Source organism: Miniopterus natalensis, chromosome 3 (assembly GCF_054644295.1).
Source record: "Miniopterus natalensis isolate mMinNat1 chromosome 3, mMinNat1.hap1, whole genome shotgun sequence".
Lineage (NCBI taxonomy): Eukaryota > Metazoa > Chordata > Mammalia > Chiroptera > Miniopteridae > Miniopterus > Miniopterus natalensis.
Genome location: NC_142083.1, coordinates 40,054,778 through 40,077,972, shown reverse-complemented (window position 1 = coordinate 40,077,972; position 23,195 = coordinate 40,054,778). Strand labels below are relative to the sequence as shown.

The 23,195-nt window shown below is 46.4% G+C and overlaps 1 protein-coding gene across 1 annotated transcript in view; it reads left to right on the top strand.

The window, feature by feature from the left end:
* The window catches only part of LHFPL2 (LHFPL tetraspan subfamily member 2), a 128,819-nt gene that overhangs the window by 3,262 nt on the left and 102,362 nt on the right, over positions 1-23,195 (top strand). The window contains exon 2 of the mRNA XM_087815428.1: positions 8,230-8,304. The gene's annotated coding sequence lies outside the window, so the exon portion shown is untranslated. The remainder of the gene's footprint in view (positions 1-8,229; positions 8,305-23,195) is intronic.

Here is a 23,195-nt window from a genome sequence, read left to right as displayed (position 1 = left end):
GAATGTGTCCAGGGAAGAGCCTGGGCTGCCATTTGAAATACTTGGCCCTTTCTTGCGGTAGAAGGCGGGCTGAAACAGTGAAGGAAAGAGTGGAAACCTGGTTTCTCATGTACCTGCAAGGTTTTGTTTCTGTTTTTTACTACTTTTTAAAAGTCACAGTAATACACGATGCCATAATAATGCATATGTTTGGAGTCTGGAAGGTAGGTCACTGACAGCAGTTGCCTGGACTGGAGACACGGCTGTACAGGGAGGTACCTTAGGTTGTAGGGTCTTGGGTGCTGAGCTGGGGAGTCTGAGCTTTATCTCAAACGCTGTGTGGAAGATGAAGAATTTGCAGCAGGTGAATGATGTGATCATATTGTGCGTTAGAAAGAACTCAGTGGCCTGAGATGGGCTAGGTGACAAAGTGTCAGGGTGGGGGACAGCAGGTGAGCTGGGAGGCCGCTTGCGGGAATCCTGAGGGCACTTGGTGTGGGAGTGAGGGAGTGGGGCAGGTCCTGAGCGACTCCCCACACTTCCTTGGTTATCTTCCAGGGGCGAGCACTTAAGAAGAGGGAGTTCAGGTGACTGGTATGGGTCATGGTGCCATTTACTGGGGTACACAGCTGTGGGGAACCTCAGCTTGGGGAGATGACAAAGAGTAGTGAGCTGAGTTGAATCCACAGCTGAACTGTGAGCCTTCCAGAGAGACATGCCCAGCAGAGAGTTGGATACACAGGCAAGAAGAGAGGTCTGGAGCTAGAGATGAAAGATGGAATTGTTTTTACAGTAGTGGCAAGTGGTTGGCTGGTCAAGATTTCCTGAATAGTGCTCAGGGTGAGAGGAATCTGTGTCCTTGCCACTGAAATTTTCTCTTCCATCCTTTCAACAGGCCTGATGGGTAATTAAGCCCCTACCCTGGCCTTAAATGACCAAACTCTTACTGGTGTTACTTTGTAGACTTGGTGAGATCTGTTTATGTTCTTTTGAACTGAGATGGTTACAAGAAGTATATAACAAAATTGTTCTAAGGAGTGTATGTAGAATGGTTCTGAACATATTTAACAGGTAGGATGTAAACTGATAAAATTTATATTTCCCAACCCCAGCAGCACACACATATTTTATGAACAGAACATTTTGTGTTCTTCCAAAATTCATGTGTGGAATGAAGCCCTAATCCCCAGTGTGTTTGGTATTTGGAGGTGGGGCCTTTGGGAGGTAATTAGGTTTAGATGAGGTCCTGAGGGTCAAGCCCATGATGGGATTAGTGCCCTCATAAGAAGAGGAAGAGAGACCAGGGCACTCTCCCTGCCACTGTGAGAAGCCAGGAAGAGGGCCCTCACCTGGAACTGAGTCTGACGGCACCTTGATCTTGGACTTCCAGCCTCCAGAACAGTGAAAAATAAATGTCTGTTGTTTAAGTCGCCCAGTCTGTGGTGTTTCGTTATAGCAGCCCAAGCTGACTAATGTACAAGCATATACAGTATTGTATTTAAGAAAATGTAAGGTGACCTTTACTTGGTGAGAAGGTAAGCTAGTTTTGTGTGCATTTACAAAATACTGGACATAGCTAAAGAGGTATGTTATCTGCATGTTTTCTCTGTTTAACCGTATTACCATCAGCTAGGTCAAGAGAAACACCTAACTTTGACCTTGACTTGGCAGGGAAGAAAGGAGAGCCTCAGTGCATTTTGGCTTTTTCTTCATGTGACTTTGTTCTGATTTAATACACATTCAAAGTGTCATTATTGACACTGTAAAAAATTCTCAGACATAATTAAATAAGACTTCTGAAATGTTTAGTTGGGGTGAACTTTTGAGGTTTTCTTTAGGACAGTGCAACCAAATGAACTTTTAAGACTCTCCACGTGGTTTCTAAGATAATGGGTGCTAAACGCCGTAACCAGTTACAGTATTCGAATGAGGAGCACTGCGGGTTTCAGAGGCTTCATCACAAATAATGTTTAACACCGACTGAGGTGACATTAGCAGTAAAAGCGGTTCTTTCCTCGTGTCTCCTTGATGCCCTGAGAAGAGCTCAACAGGGCGTAACCAGGTGGCCCAGCTTTTGGCTGCGTGAGGCTAATACAGGAAGGATTTGCCGCCCAGGCTGGTGTATGAAACTAGGGTGTTGTAGCAGGTAGTTTGTGGCCTTTTAAAGCACTCCCTGTGCGTGGAACTAAGAACATCCGGCTGTAGATTGAAACTCTGATGTTAAAAGTGCACAGACCGGTGATGCCCCCTGGATGGCTGGTGGGCAGCTGCACACATATTTGTGGTTCCCAGGTCTTTATCTATAACTGCTCTACAACCCTTTCTCCCCAACATGAATTTTTCCCCCTTAGAGAGGGTGGTCGGGTTCCTCCTGGTCTCTTGGGAAGACACAGCAAGAAGGCAGCCGTCTGCAAACCAGAAAAAGGGCTGTCACCAGGAAGCTTGAGAACTTGTACTAGGAGGCCTAACTTTTGTTTTCCTGTCCACAAGGGACAAAGCTTATCCGCCTTTTTATTTGAAGTTACCATATGGCCCTCAGGGGCCATTGCTGTTAATTTGAGTTTCATTCATTTGTGGGATAAATAAAAGAGTGCAAAGTAGACCCTAATGAATGCTTGTTGAATTGCAGGCGTAGTATTTGATTTGCGCACAGCCAGACCATTATTCCTCTCGCCGCTGTGGGTTTAGGGAAGGCCAGTGGGGATTATCAATCATTGTCAGTCTGTGTGACCAGCCATAATGCCTCACCTCACCCAGGCTTTTCTAACAGGGGTGCCGTTTAAGGGAACATTGGTAGCCGCAGACAGACTAGAAGAATGTAGACCAGAATTTTAACTGGTTATGTTGGACTAGTGGGCTTACAGGAGAAGGTTTTGTTATGTTCCTTTTTTCAGATTTTCAGTAAGTAGCATGTTACTTTTAAAATCAGAACAAGACAGTTGTTGGTGGGGGTTTTTTGTACATGTATCAGCAGTTTGGCCACAATACTGTACATCTTCTAACATCTGTGGGACATGCATTATGCAACAGTTCTATGTCTTTAAAAAGAAACAGAAATTCCTACTTGTATGAATATAGTTACCAATACTGGAAGGCTGGGGGACTGGAACCGGGACTGGGTACTGTGTCCCAAAGCCGGAGTGGGCAGCTTCGTGGAACCAGGAGGGAAGAACCCACTCCTTATTGCCCGCGTGCTCTGTGCATTTTCATAAACATTGTAAGTGTGATCCGAGATGGGTTTCATTTCTACAGCTAAATGTGTAAGCATCTGTTTGATTGATAAGTACTGAGTTAAGTCTGATTGATAAGAAGTACTGAATTAAATGTGTACTATACTGACATGTTTGATTTTTTTTTTTTTCTTTTTTTAAACTTTCAGTTCAGCAGAACTTGAACCAGCAGTGAGATCCTAAATATCCCTTTAGCAGCAACTTCTCTACATGCCCGGAAAATTAGAGGGGCTCCTTTTCCTCTGCCGATTCTATTGTTCAGCATTTTCTTTCTTTCCACATGGAGCTGGGTTGTCAAGGGCACCTGGAGTTCAAGCTTCCTTTCTCCTGGGGAGGCGGCAGTGGGCTGGCTCTCACATGTTGTTTTCTGGCTTTGAGGCGCTGAGCCAGTTGTTTAGGGATGGCTCTAACTGCGTAGACAGCAGCCCCACTTAATCTGCGGATAAGGGGTGCATGGCACACACTTATTGGGACAAATTAACCTCTTAGCAATTTCTTTAAAAAATTTTTTCTTTTGCCCATAGGGATCAAAATTTCTTTCTTTTTTGCATTTTATTTCTTTCTTAAATTTATTTTTTAATGACAGTTGACATACAATATTATTTTAGTTTCATGGGTACAACGTAGTGATTAGACATTTCTATATCTTATGAAGGGATCCAAGTTTATGAAATTAAAAATAATAGACCAGATAGTCTGGGAATTAAAACTTACCAGTAAGCAGTCTTCTTTTTTAGATAAATGACTACCATTTGTATATGAAATATACACTTTAGAAAAACATGGCTCCAAACTTTAAAAACAATCTAAAATCACACCCATTCTTTTAATGGCTAACTATTCCTAGAAGATGATCCTACAGGGAGAAATACGTCTAAACAGAGACTTACTCTGTCATTTGCTCTTGTTAGCATAGTCCTTTCAGGGTTCTTCTGCAGTGCTAACTTGTAATTTACCGGCTTAATTACTGATTCTGCATGGACTCGGGCTGTAATATGTAACATAGTGTGCAGCTTAAACAGGTGACTGTAGGTCATTTTTGATCTGAATCCTTTTGGTAATGGGCATGCTTAAGTTGTCTGTTTACATGGTTTTTTCACTTTGTGCTTAGGTATATAGTTCTTGGCTTGATTAGTAAAGGGAGCTCAGCGGATGTGTGGAATTTTAAACTATTTTAAATCCAAAGCCAAAAAGAGCTGTAGCCACGCAGAGGCCACACTGAATGACAGGAACCCAAGTGGTGGTGGTGAAAAGGTGCGACGGGTTGTGTATATACCTGTGTGGAGAGGTGGCTGCAAACAGGTTAGGATGGGCTGATCAGCTGTGCTACCGGGGACCACTGCTCCCCGCGGTCTGGAACCTAGACTGGTGGACACTAAGTGTGCTAGCTTTCTTAGCAGCTACATAAGTCAACATCAATTGCATGTTTTTTAAAAAATTTAAACATTTTTTAAACAGAATTGCCGTCAGGTTAGATTTCCTCTAGCTTATTATATACTGGGTGTCCCCCCCCAAAATGTATACATACTTTGAATAATTATAAAGGCAGTGTTTATTAAAATACATTTCATTCTCCAAATGTAATAGAAATCAGCTGTTAAAGCGTGTATATGTTTTTTTGAGACACCCTCTATTTGTATTTGATGTTTACAGTCTTGGCCCTGAGGCTTCCCGTTTCTCCCTGTGAAATTCCAGCTTCCTCACTGTGTACATGGCTTACACTGTCTGGATACTGTTGAGTTCTGCCCCGGCCGCCCCTGGTCTGCGCGCCGCTCCCCGATACTTTCTGCTCGTCCGCATTCGGGTTCTGTGCGTGGTTTACTGGTGCCCTCTGTCCAGCCTCCCCGCCCCGTCTCCGTCATTCTCCGAATCCTCTCAGTAGCCAAGGGCGCGTCGGCCCCTGTAGGTGGTTGGAGTCTGTGCCAGGACACAGAGGAAGCTAATCGTACCCGTGACCTCGACCTCATTAACAGGGTGCTGGAACCACGAGAGCCAGCACGGCTCATATCGCTTGACTTGGGATTATCTCTGCTGATTTACGGTCATGGGTCCCTGCTCCTGCCCGGGAAGGGAGGCAGACGTGAGAGCCAGATGGAACGGAGGGGACCACGGTCACTTCCTGCCTCCTTTGCACTGCCTAAGAGTTGGGCTTTGATCGTTAGCTGGCCATTGGGCTCTGCTGATGGTGATCTGGCCTCAAGACAAACCGACACTGACTAGATGTGAGTACAGAGTGGGGGAAGAAGGCCTCCTGGAGTCTGGGGCGTAAGTGGGTGGGCTGATGACCCGGATGTCCCACAGGTGGGGTTAGAGTCTCGCATTGGCAGTCTCCACGCTTTAAAGCAGGGCTCCTCAAACTTGGATGTGCACAAGAATTAGCTGGAATCTTTTTAAAGTGCAAACTGATTTGGTAGGCCTGGGCGGGGCCTGGGACTCTGAATTTCTAACAAGCTCTCCCTGACTTTGGTGCTGCTGGTTCTGTGGACCACATGAGTAGCAAGGCCTCACCTAAAGCTGGGACACGAGTAAGACTATGGAACCGTCACCTGGAGGCTGAGGGCCGAGAAGGCTGAGATCGGGGAGGCGCCTGTGGGGCCTGACAGAATTGGTTGCCTGCTGCTCAGGGCTGATCTCTTTTAGGATGAGCCTGAAGGCTCTCAGCCCTGTCTCTTCCTTTCGGGCCTGTACCAGCTGTCAGGAGTAGCCCTGCAGGGAGGGAGGGGAGGGAGAGTCTTCCAGGCAAGATAGAGTTAAAGGGAGAGGTTTTGTTTTGCTAAGTTTTAGTTACATTGACTTCCTCATTACATGTTGATTATATTCCATATTTAACTAGATAAAAAAGGCTCTAACTTCCTCCAATTAAGCTTGCATTTTTCTCATACACCCTAGCACTTTGAAGTTATGTAATTAGAAAGTTACCTATTGTTTCATTTAGAGCATTATTTCTAAAACTCGCCTGACACTGCTGCGGTGCTGGCTAGAGGGATACACTCTCAGACTCCACTCCTACAGTTTTCACTTTATAGGCCTGGAGTGGGTCCTGGGAGTCTATATTTTTTAAACAAAGTATCTAGATGGTCCTTATCAGATAGGTTTTAGAAACAGCAGGCTAGAGGAACATCAATTTAGAAACTCATCTGTCCGAGCCTGTGGTGCTAGCAGTGTCTGAGGGGTGCCCTTCCCTGTTCTTTTCTTGGCCTCTTGGATACTTGGTGGGGAAGGCTGGCTTCCGTCCCGTTGGCTCCACTTCCATTTTTATCTTGACACATGCTTTTATTCTTACAGAGAGGCTCTTATCTTCTTGGATGGGACCAAATCAGAGAGCCTTTTGTCAGCAGTGTCAGTTCTGAGGCTGTTATTTTTAGGAAGGTTTTACAGACATTGATTATTAAGTGCTTTCAGGCATTCTTGAAAGAACTGGGCTATAAGCTTTGGGCCCCTGCAGAGGTCTTAGGAATGTCTTGAGGCCAACTTTTCCCACTTTCTCCCCTACTTTGTTTCGGACACTGGGGATAACGCACATTCCTTTCCCAAGTAAATGCTGGCCAGAAGTGGCTGAAGGCCCCCTCACCCTCCACAGGCAGCTTGGTTCTAATCCAGGTGAACTGACAGACTGAGGAGTCGGACTTCCCACATCATTGTATCAGTGTTCATCTTCATTTCTACAAATGCAGGATCCATCTCAGCCCCACCATAGGGGCACAGTCAGCCTGTGAAACAGATGAAGTGGGAAATGTTCACTGCGATGGGACTAGGGGGCTGCAGAAAGGGTTCCTTACCCACAAGCGGAATTCACTGACTATTGTGCCTAAAATTTTACCATTAGGGGACTTTGGGTGAAATGTTTCTCTTTAAACCTCTTGTTCAACGCGGAAGCATCTGTAGGACAGCTAATATGTTAGTTATTTGTATCTTAACAGGAATAATTTAATAAAATGCTTCTTAAGATCAGTTTGATAAGAGTGTGAGTTTGATGGGATGAAGTATGAGTACTGTGCAAGGAGGAGAGGCCTGGGCGCAGGGCCCCAGAGGGCCCCTGGCGGCACCAGGTGTCTAGGGCAGCTCATGAAGAGCCCAGGGTACCGGGAGGGCACTCGGCGGAACTAACTCTCGTTCACTTTGTGTGTGTGTGTGTGTGTGTGTGTGTGTGTGCATAGTGGGGACTTTAACATCCTCGATGATGCCCCTGGCACACTTCTATCTCACATGGCTATTTCACATACACTTGCCCGGTTGAAATGAAAAGCCAGGTGATTTATATGTGAAAATCAAGGTTAAACACCATAATTGTACTTGGGATTCTTTTGCTCTTTTTTTAGTCTATTTAATTTTAAGAGAGAAGCTCAGGAAACGATCCTGTTTCTGTACCTGCTTAATAGGTGAACTTGCCAGCAGGAGAAACCTTAAGAGGCTTTTCTCAGTCAGTTTTGAGGATGGGGGTGTGATTCCCCGTGGCACTTAGGTGTGCCTTAGTGCACGCTTTTTCGTTTTCTCTCCCATAACCATACAAATACTTCCAGGTTCCGGAGTTCTCAGCGTCCTCTGACCTCTCTGGCATCAGCTGGTACCTCTGAAAAGGCTCCTTGTCGCCTTGCGTTTTCCTCACGTCAGCTCCTACCCGCTGCAGCAGGTCATGATTACCACCTGTTCACATCTGTGTCTCTGTGGACTGTCAGCTCCCTGAGAGCAGGGAACTTGTCACATTCGTGCAACTGCAGGCGAGGCATGGTTTTGTCACATAGAAGGCCTTCTTAATCATCCTGTGAGGGCGCTGTTGCAGGGGAGGGAACTGAGGCACAGGTAGGTTAAGGCCCCGGCTTAGTCACCCTGCTGCTGAGTTACAACACTCGGATTCTCACCCAGGTCATTTTGACCCCACCCCTGGGCCAGGTAACCCTGGCCAGGTTTTCTGCACTGAGACCAAGGAGCCTGAGACAAGTCGGCAGGTCTCTCCTGGGACTGGGACAAGACTGACTGTTCCAAGTTGTCAACTATGGCCCTTTCCTGTTGTTTTTTTCAGGTGAGCTGGGAAGCAGGCTCTTGAGTGCACGGCTGGCCTGTGGCGTTGCCTCTCATTAAGGAGCTCCTCGTACAGGTAAGAGTTGGTTCCTGGACGTGCTCATGCCCAGGTCGGTTGTAGGAAAACTCTGGCCATGACGGTGCACTCTGATAATCATCCAAGGTTCTCATTCATTTAAAAGAATACCCTTAAATGCAGGGCCTCCTCTCAGGCCGGTGTAACATGGTCCCCTGCCCCCTGGAGAGTTACCTGGTGAAGGTGTTGCCTGCCCAGCCTCCTCCTAGGCATCGCCGGCCTTCTTATCACCCGGCGCTCTTCCTTTGTGCTGGGCACCCCCTCCCTGCACCCGAGTTGGGACTTCAGAATCCCTTTTCCTCACTGAAGACCCTGCCCCGGTGTCAGTTGTTATCCACGGAACTGCCTGCCTGCTGCGCCGCGGGCCGCGCTCGCCGTGGCGCACTGTGCTTGCTCGTGCGTGTCTCTTTCCTCTGCTCTGTGAGTTCTTTTCGCTGCCGTCTCCCACCCACCCGCCGTGGTCGCTGGCATGGAACAGACTTTCAGTAAATGGGTGGATGTTAGTCTGAGAGGAAAAAATGCCCTAGGAAACTAAACTGTGGCACAGAAAATCATAATGTATTCCTAAACCCATGAAATGGTTTGTAGAGCGCCTTTTTGGATTAATTACATGGCTGTTTGCTCACATTACCTCGCTTCATTGAGAATTTATCATAACGTAGTCAGTAGGCGTTTAGGTTCTTACCCCCGTTGGGAAGGGTGGGTCAGGAGTTGCCAGTGTCATCCTCCTGAGCGGTGAGAGGCTGGGTCATGGAGCAGTAACGTATTAAGTGGCAGCCGACAGCCCTGAGCGTCCAGCCTGGCTGCCCTGGGAGAGACCGTTGTCAGCTGGACCCTGGGAGCCCTGTCAGCCCTAGGATCCAGCCTGGATCTGAAGGTATAGGCCTTGAAGGAGCGGGCGATAGACTTTCCCAGTTAACAACCCAGAGGAAATCAAAATATTTCTGAGTGGCTTGAGCATTTGTTTTAAAACACAGTTTAGGTTTAAATAATTTTAACAGAAACCTTTTTAATCAGCGTGTTTTGGTTCTCCCCATACCTCGCAGTGCGCTGGGTTCCTTGAGAGGCTCGCCGGTGCCATTGTGCTCCATCCTCTGGGTTGGGAATAGCAACCCCCTGGGTGGTGTTTCTCCTGAATTTTGGAGCCAGAATGGGGCCTGGGGCCTTTCAGAAACTGGTGGGTGACAGAGCTCATGGAAGCCGGGGGAGGGAGTGTACGTCATCTGACCGAGGCCCACTTTCCCGTAGGAGAACAGGGTCTTGAGGTTTGCTCCTGCTGTCTTACCCTGTTTTTACATTAGCGCTGCTCACTGTTCGGCCTTTCCAGGTGCTGTGGTTGGCTGTGTGCAGCACTAAAGCAAAGAGAAAGAAGTTACCTTTTGGTTTCTGCATGTGCTTTCCACAGCCTAGTCGAGGTACCAGCCAGCAGTTCCCGTGTAAAAGCTGTCACATAACCATGGTTTCCTCTGCCCGGTGCTGAGCCCTGTGGTGCAGCTGCCAGAAAGGGAAATTAATGAAGGACAAGGCAATGCGAGAAATCTGATCTCAGCCGATCCTCTTCATGTTCTTCCAGTTTCCTAGGACTTGGATGGAGGGAGGACCTGAGCTTTCCCCAGGAATTTCCAGTCTCCATGGAATCAGTTCCTCTGTCATACTCAAAAAACAAACTAAGAAAATGAATTGCAGTTTAAAAGCCCAGATGTTAAAATACTGAGTGTGTTTTAGCTTTTTAGTAGGTTTTGGAATTTGAGGTATTACGAACTCTTGTGTTGCACCATCTGTTCAGAGACCGAATGCGAGGTGGGGGTGGCTGTGTGTCTGGTCTGCACACGGCCGAACACAAGGGGAGAGCTTACCCAGGTAGTAAGAATCAACTCACCGAGCTTCGGGGAGAGAGCTGGTTCTCAGAGTGCCTCAGGGTCTAGAAAACAGTTCAAATCAGGTTGGGGAAACATGGGGTAGACCAAGCCATCAGGCTATCCTGAGCTGGTTGGAGTGTTGGCTTTGATCCACAGACACTGTCCAGCTCGGGCCCCTTGTGTCCAGGGAAGACATTTGAGAGCAATCCGAGCAAAGGCAACCAGTGCACATAGCAACTGGTCTGCTGGTCTCAGACTCCAGTGTCCTTAACACACTGGTCTCTGGCTGGTGATTTCCTTTATTGCTGAAATGCCCAAGAGCCCAGACGGCAGCTGCCGACAGACACACACACTCCAAATAAATGGCACATCTCCACTCGGGTGTGTTTGGTGTTTGCAGGTGAACCTTTATCTTCTTACAGAAGAAGCAAAGTCTCCAAAATAGGCTTTCAGGCTTCATTGTGAAGCTGCACCCAGGTATTGACATCTCTGGGAAGAGTTTGCCTTTTTCCATTTCCAGAGCGCAGTCAATGCATAATTTAGGAACCGCTTTTTCCTTTGATCAGGCTGCTTGTCAGCTGTGATTTGCTGGCTGCTTTGTCTTACCCACTGTGTTTTGTTGATTTGAAAGAAAACTTAATACGTTCCTGTTTCCAGGAAGAGCTGGTTTTAAATGGAATATCTCAGAACTTTGCTTTACGAAAGGTTTGGAGGTGTTTTGATCACTCTCATGTCCTCTTTCAGTTGAGAAATAACTTTCCTGTTTCCTCACATCTTTTTACAATTAGGGACCTGAGTTGGAAGGAAGCCTTTGGATGACTAGTTAATAAAAGTAACTTTTCCAGATAGGCTAAAGAGAATGAAAAAGCTTCCTCTTCATTTATTTTAATGCTGAAGAGTAAATGTCCTGCGTTTGAAATGGTTCCCTTTCTCTCTGGAGCATTCCTTCCACAAGCAGTTTCCAGGCTTCCAGGATTCTGTTCTCCGGGTTCCTTCTTCAGAGCTGAGGGAAGTTGGCTCCCTTTAGACTGACCCCAGTGATGCTTATCTTTCCTCCCCTTTACTTCTCGATGCGCAGTCCTGGTGCTCACCCCGCCTGCATTTTATCTGCCTGCCTGGGGTGGCTCCAAGAAGTCCATCCACCCTCTCTGGTGACAATCTGAAAAAAACACAAACAGCTGGAGCCCCCCTGCCTCCCAGCAGGCCCGGTGGTGGTGGTGGTGGTGGTGGTGGTGGTGGTGACAGGGAGGGGAGAGGAAGGGAGGGAGGGACAGTTCCCATCCTCCCTGTTCCTGGGTTCAAAGTGCAGGGAACTTTTTATGAGGGTGACCGGCCCTCCCAAGGTGCTGTTGGAGTGGGCCTGGCTTTAGCCTGGTGGGCGATTAATCAGCGACCTCCTCCTCTGGCCTGCGCCTTTCTGGCTAAATTGACATTAATTCTGAGTGAGAAGGGGCTGCTGCTCCTTTGAGTGGAGCACCGGGCAGGGGTGGGAAAACATTTGATCTTGTTCAAAGGGATGTCTCTGAAGCATGAAGATTGAACTGATTGTGACCCCACCCCCGGGGGGAAGGAGAAGTGCCCTCTGGGGAGCCGGCCTGGAACCAGCCTGGAGGGTGAAGCCAGCAGTTTCTAATCCCATTGGCCTGGGGGTCTTCAGGGTCTCATATCTGTTCAAAAGAGAGAGAATTGAGGTTGAAGGTAATAAAATCGGCCTTAAATTGGAGGAGCAGGGGGTCATTTCATCTAATTTTGTGGTTGTTACTGAGGAGTAAAAGGCAGAAGAGATAATTGCATTAGCTCTGCTGAGATCTTTATCATAGTGCGATGGCCTTTGTGGATGCAGCCGGGCCTCAGAGGGGCTGGCCCTTTCCTTCCCGGTAAACCTGGAGGAGATTTCCGTAGCACCAGGGAGGGCCCGGGGGCCACACTAATCACTTAGGGCACTGTGGTCAGTGGAGTTTCTTCTGCCCTGACTGAGAGTAACTGGCTTAAAGTGGTTGCTACAGGTCCTGCCATCCCACTCTACTCGGGAACATGGCATTCACACCAAAACTAAAGAAATCCGCTGGACAAGAGAGGCCGTCAAGAGGCGGGATGGTGTCTTTTACCTCTCAGGAAGGCTTGCCCTCATCTGCTGTGGACGTGATTTATTAGGAGCGTGGTGGTCATCAGATTCCTTTGAGCTGAGCAGTGTTTAAAGTGTTAAACCACGAGGTGGGGAGGTAGCAGAATGGCGACAGCTCTGCCTCCTGTTTAGTGCCGTTCTGTTCACGGTGGAAGTTCATTGCTGCTGCCTCATAAAAGCCCTGCTGGGTAGGCAGGTGCTTCTCTCCATGTTTATGGAAAAGAGAGGACAGCCCAGAGAGGTTATGTGATTCGCCTTAGGTCTCCCGTAGGGGAGGGGGAATCTGGGATTCTGCCTCTGGACTTCTAACTTGTAAATTAAGCCCTCAGTGATCATAATGAGAAGAAAGGGAGCGAAGAAGAGGAGGAAGGGAATGATAAAACGTCCTCCAAGAGAAGGGAGAGCAAGTGTGTTGAGTCGATAGTTCTCTGTACCAGCCAGCAGCTGGCACCATTCCGCAAAGCAGCTTGGTTTCTCTCAGCAGGGAGCACCGAGAGGGGTGGGTGGGAAGGGCTCTTTGTATGTCTGAAACAGCCATAGGCTCAGTGCGGAGTAACTTCTGGAGAGCCTGTGCCTGGGATCAGAGGTCAGAGGCACCAACTGTCTGCGTCACTGCCTCTTGCTGGTTTATTTCGGGGCCCAGCCTTTTCCGTGCCCATCGTGATTCTCACATGCTCTCCTGAGTGCTTTCTAGTCTCCAGCTTCCCCCTCTTGACTGTATACACTTCTGCCCAAGTTCGTGAACTTAGCTTTGGAAAAAAGAAAACTTCTATGGAGATGTGCTACTAAAACCGTTAAGCACCATTGAGAGCATTTAATCATAGCTTCGGTTTGCCCAGTTCTTATAGAAACCTGTTCCCCACCCCCATTGATTGAAGAGCTGATGTTTTCCCGAACAAGTGGATGATGGAGACCGTAGACGGCTCCCTTTCGGGTGGATGTGGTGCCATTGGGAACTCCCAGAAGGTGAAACTCCAGCCAAGTGTTTTCCTGAAATGTTATCTGATGGGAATAAGGCGAAGGCTGGGAGGGGTAGATTTTCGCTTGTTTCAGTAATGCTTCTCCATATCCTGTACCAGAACCTCTGCCCTGCGATGCTTCGAGGCAGCAGCCCTCTTGCCGTGGCCATGTGCTCTTCCTTTCCTTCATTACTGTGGCTAATCAGAAGTTGGCTGCACTTCAGTGCCTCTTAAAAGCTTTTCTCCCTAGCTGTGTCCAGGAAGTTGAAATGCAGTGTCAGAAATGATGTGAGTTGATGAAGAAGAAATAAACAAGCGCAGGCAACATGTGAGGCGGCCTTGGCAGCCCTGCTTCTGTTTTTCTGTAGTTTTGATCTGAGGAACCAGATTTCCTCCATGTGGAAGGAGTGAGCCTGCGAGGGTCCCTGTGCCAAGGAGCCTGGGATGTGCATGCCAGCGGGCCTTCTAGATTAGGGCTCCACTTAGTCTAATAAACACTGGGATGAAAACGAGTTGTTTACGCTTGGCAGAATGGCTATAAGTCACACATGTGCAGCCTGAGCTGTATGTATGTGGAGTAAAAATAGCATCTGTTGGGGGAAGAACATTCCAGAATGCTTCAGCCCCTCTTGGCACCAAAGCAGAATGAAGAGTGGGGGAGCTGGGAGGGACTGAACAAGCTTCTTGTCCAAGCCCTTTCATTCCAGTTTAATTTCACTGAATGACTTGATTCGAACCCCGTGAGGGCATGGACCCTGGTCTGTCTTATGCATCTGGTCCCTGGCATGTACGAGGTGCCTAATATGTGCTTGTTATGTGCGTGAATGATACGGATGAAGCTATGACTTCCGACTTCAGTGCTCTTTGAGATATTTTTATAGGCTGAAAAGTCTGGAAGCAGTGGTGCCAAATGGCTTTTACGTAATTGAGGCTTTCTTGTGATTGCAGGTAGATTAGGAAATGGAGATGTAGCAAGATTAAACTGATTAACCCTTGAAGTTGTTGGGGAGACAGGCTTTCCCAGGCATGGGGTGTGGGTGGAAGGCAGGACCCCTGCATGGTGGTCTGTGTCAGGGGTGTCCCTGGAGGTGGGCGCAGCCTGGACTGTGGATTGGTGATGGCCCCAATCACTCAGCCTCCCTGGATGAATCAAGACAATTGCCTGGAACAAATAGGCCTGAAGTTGCCCATCTCCCAATGGCTGGGAGCCCAGCTCTCCTTCTGTGGCCCATTGCCTCCTTCTCGGCGGGATGTGCAGCTTGCAGCTCACAGACTTGCAGTGTGTGGAAGATGCTGTGGATGTGACTGAAAGGGCAGGAAGGCTCAGCTGTCTGCACTGACAGAGAGATGCCATTAGCCAGTTAATCAGCATCTCCACCACTGCCCAACCTCATTTTGAAAATTGCAGCCCTGCCGTCAGTGGCCTTAGCCAAGTAAACCGGATCTTGCCGTGTGCTGTGCTTAGAAACCCTCAGTGGTCAGCCACGCTGCTGCTTCTGGGCTGGTGAGGCAAAGCATTGCTGTTCATTTATCTCCCAATTTAACTTCCCAGTTAATTCACACCAAAAAGATTGATCATTGCAAGGGAGTTTTAAATTTTGGAATAGCTACAGGACTTTAATTCAAGATGAAAAGTTGCCAAAGAGAACTTGTAAGGTCAAGAAATTTTGTTTAAATTCACCAACACTGAAGAGAGTGTGTGTCATTGTTTGCTGCTTGGTTGGTTTCATCCACCTACTCTGGTCCTGGCTGGGGGGGAGGGAGGGGTGTCTTTAAACTGACCTTTAGGCCTTGAGGTCCAGGGATGAGTGTGTTTCCTCTGGAATCCGTGGCAGCTGACTACTTTCAGTGGGAATTTCTGTGCCAGCTCAGGGGGAGAAAACCCATTTCCTTCTGGAAATCCATGCCTCCCAGCAATCCCTCTCACTGGTTCACTTGACTTCTGCTGATATTGACTTTATACGTCATCTATTTGCTTCTCTCCAGGAAATACACAGCGGACACCCAATCTCCTAGTGGGCATAAGACAAGCTGTAGGCTAACCCTGATTGATTATTTCAGAAAAAATTCGCTGGGTTATTGGCTTCTGCTCTGCATTGAACATCACAGGGCTTATTGATCTAACACTGGCAGGCATTCTGTAGGCCAGAGGTGGGCCTGACTAGGTCTCCGGAGCAACAAGAAGAATGACTACCATTGACTAGATATTAGAGCTTGAATGAAAAGATTAAACTTAATCTTGCGCAGTGGCCTTGATCAGACCTAATTTTCAGTGGAAATCAGGCCTTAGGAAGTGATTTATGGTTGTACCCTCATGGTCTGGTGTTTGAGCTGCTCATGGGGGGCTGCTCCTAGGCGCTGGTGTCATTGTTAGTGAGCCTGTCCTGTTGTATGGTCCTAGCATAGCACTTTGGAAGTGAATAGTAAATATTTTACTTGAACCTCAAATATTCTATGTGCAAAACCATGTAAATGAGCAACAAATTTAATTTTTAAAAATACATATATGTTAGTAAAAACAGCGATTTGGAAAACCTGGTTTCTTGAATTCATTTACATGTGGGGAGAACCTGATTCTTCTCTTTAGAATTCTTGAAAGTACAAACAAAAGTGACATGGGAGTGTCTGACTTCCCAGCTTTGAGCCTTGAGCTTTTATGAAGGGTAATTTAGAAAGCAAACCTTTTAGTGGAAAAGTATTTCACATTGTCTCTTGATGAAGACACACTTTTTGTCTTATTTATTTACTTATTTTATTGCATGTGACATAGTTTCAATTCAGTAGGGGTTTTTTTTTGTTTTTGTTTTTTGGTGGTTTTTTTTTTTTTTTAAGCAATCTATGGGGGGACTGTAGCTACAGTGACACAAAAGAATGTTAATGGAAATTTATATAATAGTGTCCATGATTATGAAATTAAAAGCTAAAATGTAATGAAATTCTGTATTCAGGGGGTTCCAACTTGCTATAAAAAATTTAATGTTAGCTTTGGCCAGTATGGCTCAGTTGGTTGAGCATCCATGCGCAGAAAGGTCACCAGTTCAATACGTGGTCAGGGCACATGCCCAGGTTGTGGGTTTGATCCGTGGTTGGGGTGCATACATGAGGCAACTAATTGATGTTTCTCTCACATCAGTGTTTCTCTTTTCCTCTCCCTCTAAAAAAACCAATAAAAACATATTTTTAAAAAATTTTAATGTTAGAAAATTGGTTCATATTTGTAATTTTCTTATTGCAAAGTGAAATAATGTATATGCATTCACTAATTATTCCTCAAATAAGGTATAAAATAATCTAAGTACAGTTTTATAGGGCATAGGAGTGTAAAAATCAAAGTTTGTGGCTATTTTGCAAGCATCTTGCTTCTCTTTTTACAGCACAAACCAGAGAAATCTTTGGTGTGCTCTGCCTGTCTTTTCTTTCATTTATACCTTCTGTATTTTCTCTAGATGATGTTCTCGCTGCTGTGCTCTTTCCCCAGAACCAGGATTAAATCTCGGACCATCACCCCAGTTTAATCACCCCATTTGCAAGGCCAGAATCGTAGAGTCTTCATGAGAGGACCAGGTTCTTCTTCCAGTGGGGCCAGGCCCCAGGGCTGTCTCACTCATGCCTCTGGTTCTTTCTGGAGCCCAGTCATACCTAACAGGCAACCCAGCTCACCCTCAATCTAAAGAGCCTGTGTTGTCCGTAGCCTAAACATGTTAATGATTAAATACACAAGATTGGATTTTGTTTGGTGCCTGTGCAGCTGGTTTAAGTATTTTAACCAATTAACAAACATTAGAGAGCTAGATGACAGGCTCTTTGGAGAAGAGAGTATTTGGGAGACAGCCCTTCTCAGCCTCATTTTGCCACAGGAGGTAGGGACTCCGTCAGTGTTTGGGCAGGATCTGTGGTGGGGAAGACCCAGCCTTGAGTCAGGCAGGCCTGGTTCCAGCCCTGCTCCCCACTCTCAGGATCTATGATCTTAGTCAAATAACTAGTTTCTCCAGACCTTAGTTTCCTCATCTGTAAAATGAGGATGATAATGCCCACTTTCTAGAATTGTTCTATGAAATGACAAAACCTATGTAAGGTATACCTGGGACACAGTAGGTGGTAGTTGTCACCACTATTACAATAAGAGCAAATCGCTTTAAATATTCCAATAACTTCTGGAGGGGTCCTGAATTGTTGCCAGTCAGCTGAGGTGCTCAAAGCATTTTGGTAGTTGTTTCCAGGCACCTCTTTCCGTATCAAAGCTTGCTGCTGACAGCTTCCTGTGTATGCCCTTGCTCTGTAGCAGACAGGTTCTGCAAACTGGTATTTCTCAGGGCTTCCTTTGCCTTTCAGATCGGAGGAGTTCTAGAGTGTGTATTTTGACCTGAGGTAAAGTTAATAGTCACTTCAAATTAAATTAGTCCTGTGATCAGATTTGTTAGAGTGTGTTTCTCGGGAGGAAAACCTACCAAGTGAAGGTGTTGTCGGGGCCAGTCTGCTGTGAGGGACAGCTAAGAGTCCACCTCCTGGGGTAAAATCTTCGTTGGAAAGGGGGATGCAAAGCCAAACAACTGTATGGAAAGTGTTTATGTTTGTCCTGGGAGAATGGCAACACATCACACACCATTAATGGGCCTCACCGGCTACCAGTCCTTGCACCAGCCCAGCAATGTAATTTATTTCATGGAGGGAGTTGTGGTTTTATGTGCCATGTGCTGGTGTCCTTGAGACCTTGTTTTAAGAGGAAAATAGCAATTAATGTTAGAAATAGGAAATAGCTTTACACATGTGTGGTGGAAGAAACCCAATGAAAGTGACTATTATTTAGAAGTTCCCCCAAAGGTGAACGAAAGAGTTTATAAATGGTGCTTTCTGTCTGAGTTGACAGCTTTTGGTTTGTAAGGACAAACCGGCCTATGAGTGCCACAGACAGCAGGGCATGTGAGAGTGCTCCTGCAGAGAAGAAAGCAACTCCCTGGGTCATGCAGGCCAGTGGCTGTGCTGTCTTAGGTGGCAGAGGACCGGGGCATGTTTGGTCAGAGTAGGCCACTGTGTCATTGCTGCTGCTGTTCTCCAGCTGGGGGATGACAGATGGAAGAGCCTGCAATGAAAGACTGCCTGCTAATCTGTAAGTCTGGCTCTGCTTGCATCCATGCATAAACATTTCTCATTATTTTAAGAAACAAAAGACCAGAGCATATGGATGGGAGCCACACTGAGTACTGAATCCTCTAAAGTTTGTTTGCTTTTAGTATTACCGATGTGATTGGGTCATTTAAATTAAAAGTGACTTAAAAATTAAAGAATGCTTTTGTGATGAGAATTATGATTTTTAGACTTTTAGGATAACTCTTTTTAAAGTGAGATATTCCAGTGGAGCCATAGCATTATGTGCATTTAATTCATAGCGATTCAACTATACATGTCATTCAAAACTAAGGAGATGAAGCCTAGCTGGCATGGTTCAGTAGTTGAGCAGCAACCTAGGATCCAGGAGATCTCAGTTCGATTCTGGTCAGGGCACATGCCCGGGTTGCAGACTCAATCCCTAGCAGAGGGCATGCAGGAGGCAGCCAATCAATGACTCTCTCATCATTGATGTTTCTCTCTCTCCCTTTCCCTTTCTCTCTCTGAAATCAATAAAAGAACATTTTTTAAAAAATAAGGAGATGAAGATAATGTGGGGCTGCCTGACAGTCTGTTCAATTACAGTGGGATTTCTCAGCCTTGGTATTGTTGACATTTTGCGCCAATTCTTTGTTGGGGATTGTCCTGAGCATCCATCGTAGGATGTTTAGCAGCGTCCTTCACATCTACCCACTAGATGCCAGTAGAACTCCCTTCCCCCAGGTGTGCGGATCCAGAATGGCTGTGGACCTCACCACACGTGCTCTGGGGGCTAAGGGGAGGGTGATAGGAAGGGCAGAATCATCATGGCCTGGAACCACTGCCTTAGAGTGTGAGAGACACTTTTCAACCTCTTGTTGCCTCAGGTGACCTCAGTTCCAGGTCCTCTCATGCATCATCTTGCCTTCCTGAGTGTGATTGTGTGAATAAAAGAAAATAAAAACTCAGAGGCACAGTGAGTGTAAATTGTAAAGGATAACTCAGACACAGTGAGCATTAGGGTTTTATTCCTCAGGGGTGAGCAGCCTCTGTGAAATCTCTCTGAGAATGTTCTAAAGGCCACAAAGTGAATGGTCCATTTACACAAATCTTTGCCTCATCAGTTGAGAACTTCTCGGTAATGGTGGGGCTCATGGCCAATTCTAAACTCCAAGTCTGTTTACTGAGCGCAGATAATACCATGGGGCTCTTTCTGACCAATTTTCTGAAAAGCAGTCACTCGGGATCCTTTTCCTTGGGCTCAGTGTCCTGAAATGGGCCGTTCTGAATATATATATGTTCCCTGCTCAGTGTAAAGTACTATTTTTTATTCAGTGTGGCTGGGGAAGTTCTGGATTTTAAAACATGGTCCCTCTCTTTGAATCAGGGTGGGCCTGTCACCTCTCTGACCAGTAGAGTGAGACAAAAAGTGGCATCATGTGATGTCTGTTTGTGGGACCTTGTTTGTGGGAACACTGCCCTTCAAGCTCCGAGCCGCCATGTGAGATGTCTACCAACCCTGAACCCAGCCTGCCAGCCTCCTCACTGACATGTGAGTGAGGCCATCTCTGGTCCTTGGACAAGCCCGCCCACCCACTGATGCCACCCGATGAACTCTACTGCTGCCAATGGGAACTGAAGCCTCACCCAGCCGCTTCTTGCCCAAATTCCTGACCCATAGGATGTGAGACACTATAAAAAAGGTGTTTTAAATGACCTCTAAAAAATGAATCTACCACTTTGTTTCGTGCTCCACAGAAAAACCTGTTCTAGAAGCTTCTTGAGAGATGACTTGCAGATCTTCCTACAGAACTCTTTAAGAGTTGTCACGACCGACCGTGTTTTGCCTCAGCCGCTGACTGTAATGCCTCCCCGGCATGGTCTATTAAACTATGAACAAATGTTTTAATTTTCATAAACATTGCTTAGTAACAACTCTTAAACAAATAAAAGTGAAGTCGCTCTGGTTTTATGTGGAGATAAGGGTCAGAGCCCTTGCCTCCATCTGGGGCCTTATCCCAGATTATTGCTCCATGGCCCCAGGCAATGCCTGGGGCCCTCCCTGAAGTCAACAATTTGAAAGAGATTTTCCGCCGTTCTTACAAGATTAGGCCAGTTTTCCCTAAATCCAGTGCTGGGGTTGTAGGCGCTCTAAAAACGCTGCGCCTCCTGGAAGTGAACATTAAAGGGTAGGTTGAAAAACTGCATCTTTGGGTGTGCTTGGGAACAGACAGAAGGACTTAAAGCTGAGCTGATCAGGGAGGAAAAATATACAATTCTTTGAACTTACCTCTTTTTTTTACATGAGAGCAAAGAGCAACCTTGTAAATGGGAAGTTATTGGCCCTTTTAAGAAAGCCTGGAAATAGCCTAACGGGCATCATCAGAAGAGAGCGGTGACATTTCGGATTTGGAGGCCTGCGTGGTGACTTCTCCCAGAAGCCAGGGGTTGCTTCAGGAAAGTCAGAACCAACCCCCCACAGGCAGGGCTCATTTCTCCTCACTTGGGGCAGCTGGGCTGGGGAAGCTGCTTTTCTGCAGATGGACGCAACATACAAACCAGTCCAGGTTGTCCGGGATCTGGACCCGCAGGATGTCACTGTAATGCTGATGTCAGGAGAAGGGTCAGATAGTATCAGGAACAGTGTGTCAGCTGTGCACGTTCTACACAAAACTCACAAAGCCAAAGCCCTTTTCTGGCTCTGTGACTTTTGTGTAAAATGTGCTCAGAAGCAATTCATAGTCAGGGCGGTTACAAAGTTGATCTAGGAAGAGTGGTTTGGATTTGCCACGGGAGTGGGAGAATGGAGAAGGGAAGACTAGAGAGCAGAAGGACGGGAGAGTGGGGAGCGGGTGAGACCCTGTGACTGTCTTCTGAGGTTTCCTCGTCTTAAGAGCATGGACACCACTGGGCCCTTCATATCCCACATCCTAGCCCCAGCTTGGCAAAGGTGAACTCTTCCTGTGTAGCCGTCTAGGGGAGTTACCGTTGGATGGTCTTTCCAGGCTGGCACCCCTTCAGATGGTGGGGAGGAGAGGGTAGGCTGAGGAAGGAGTGTGGGTGTCGGTCATGTTTCTTGCATATCCATTAGCTTGACCTTGGTTATTTATATTTTCAGAACCAAATGAGTGGTCTCTTTGTGTCAGAATATAGGTTCTTATTCGTTGTAGCACCAGGTTTTGAATCCGAATTTGATGTTTTTGAAGGGGGGCAGTCAGTTCTTTCAGATTAGGCTGGATAAAGGGAAGGGCTTCTCACCATGGCCCGGTCAAGAGAACTGACATGTACATTGAAGGTTGTCTGGTAGGTCCTAAATTAATTTGAAATCTGGGGTTTCAAGTTTATGATAAAACAGATTAAGAATGCCTACCATATATGGATTTGTTTTAGAAAACAGTTTTCTGTTAGCTGCTGGATTTTTAGTCTGATTACCAGCGTAACAGTGCAGGGTTTGATGCAGAAGGGAGGAAATCTGGGATGTGTCTCCCCTTTGTCTCTCCTTTCTTCTTTTTATTTATCTGCCTTTGCTTCCTAACAGGTACTTTTTGTGTAAATGTTCTTGACATCCTTTTGATTTCCTTTTCTGTTTACCCTGATGTTTCTCAACTGGGGCAGGGCTGACCCCTCCTCTCCCCCTCCCTCCGAGTACCAGGGTGTTTGGATTTGGACTGGGATTAGTCTGCTCCAAGGCTTTTAGGGATTGGGGACCAGGAATCTTAAATGCCTGCAGAGGCATCTCTCCTGAAATGTTAATACTACCCACATTGTAGATACAAGTCCGAGGCTCCCAGGCGGTTTATGGTGGAGAAGGAGTCTTGAACCTTGATTTATAAACTGTGACTTACTGAGATAAAACCAGCTCTAGAGTCAGTGGGGTAGTTAAAAGGCCAGGCTGCCTGCTTTTGAAACCAGCTCTAACGTTTACCAGCTGGGTGATCTTTGGGAAGTTACTAAAGTCTGTTTGGTTCAGTCCCTTATCTACAAATTGGGATTAATACTACCCCATGGGTTTTGGGGATGATCAAATAAGTTAGAGCAATACTTGGCATGTTTTAAGTATTCAGTAGTTACTTATAATATTCTAAAGGATCTCAAGGCCTTCTCGCTGTTCCTAAATCCGTTAGACTTATTTTTTCTTTTCCTAAACATGAGTTATATTGATGCTCGTATTTTTATATTTAGAGAGCTAATACGGATTTTACTACAATCTTAAGTTCAAATATAACAAAATGATTTTAGAATATTTCTTAGAGACTTACAATGAAACGGATTGAGTCTTATAATAGAAACTATGTTTGTGTGCCAAATACTGTGAGAAACCACTGTGATAGTCTGATTAGGACTGCTTTTCTAATTCTAGAGGTGGAGCTAGGAAGTAGATTATTTCTCCTTAAAATGAGGGGATTTTACCCAGAAGTTTAGATGCTTCGTGTATTGGTAAGAATAAGCTTTCTGACTTCCCCTACCCTCCTGAGACCCACTGGAGATGAGAGGAGACTCAATAGCCAATTGAAGTTAGATAGTGTTGGTCTTGTAGCATTTTTCTATTAGAACCTTCTTCCTAGGGCCAGCTAGAAATGATCCTGATTCTTTGGCAAGGGCCCAGGCCAGTCTGCCAGTCTGCCCAGGGGCACTGAGGGAGATCAGACCGGATTCCGGGCCAGGACTTTCCAGGCATATTTACCTACAAAGGCTTTTAAAATTTAGAACTTAACACCAAGCCACCACATGCTTTTGCTGCTCTGTCTGCCAGGAGGACCTCAGAACCCCAGGTGTACATGTGGTGAGCTCAGGGGAGAGAGGCTGATGAGTGTGTCTGTCCTCGAGCAATTAGTGGACCATCCCATGTGCATTATGAAGGAT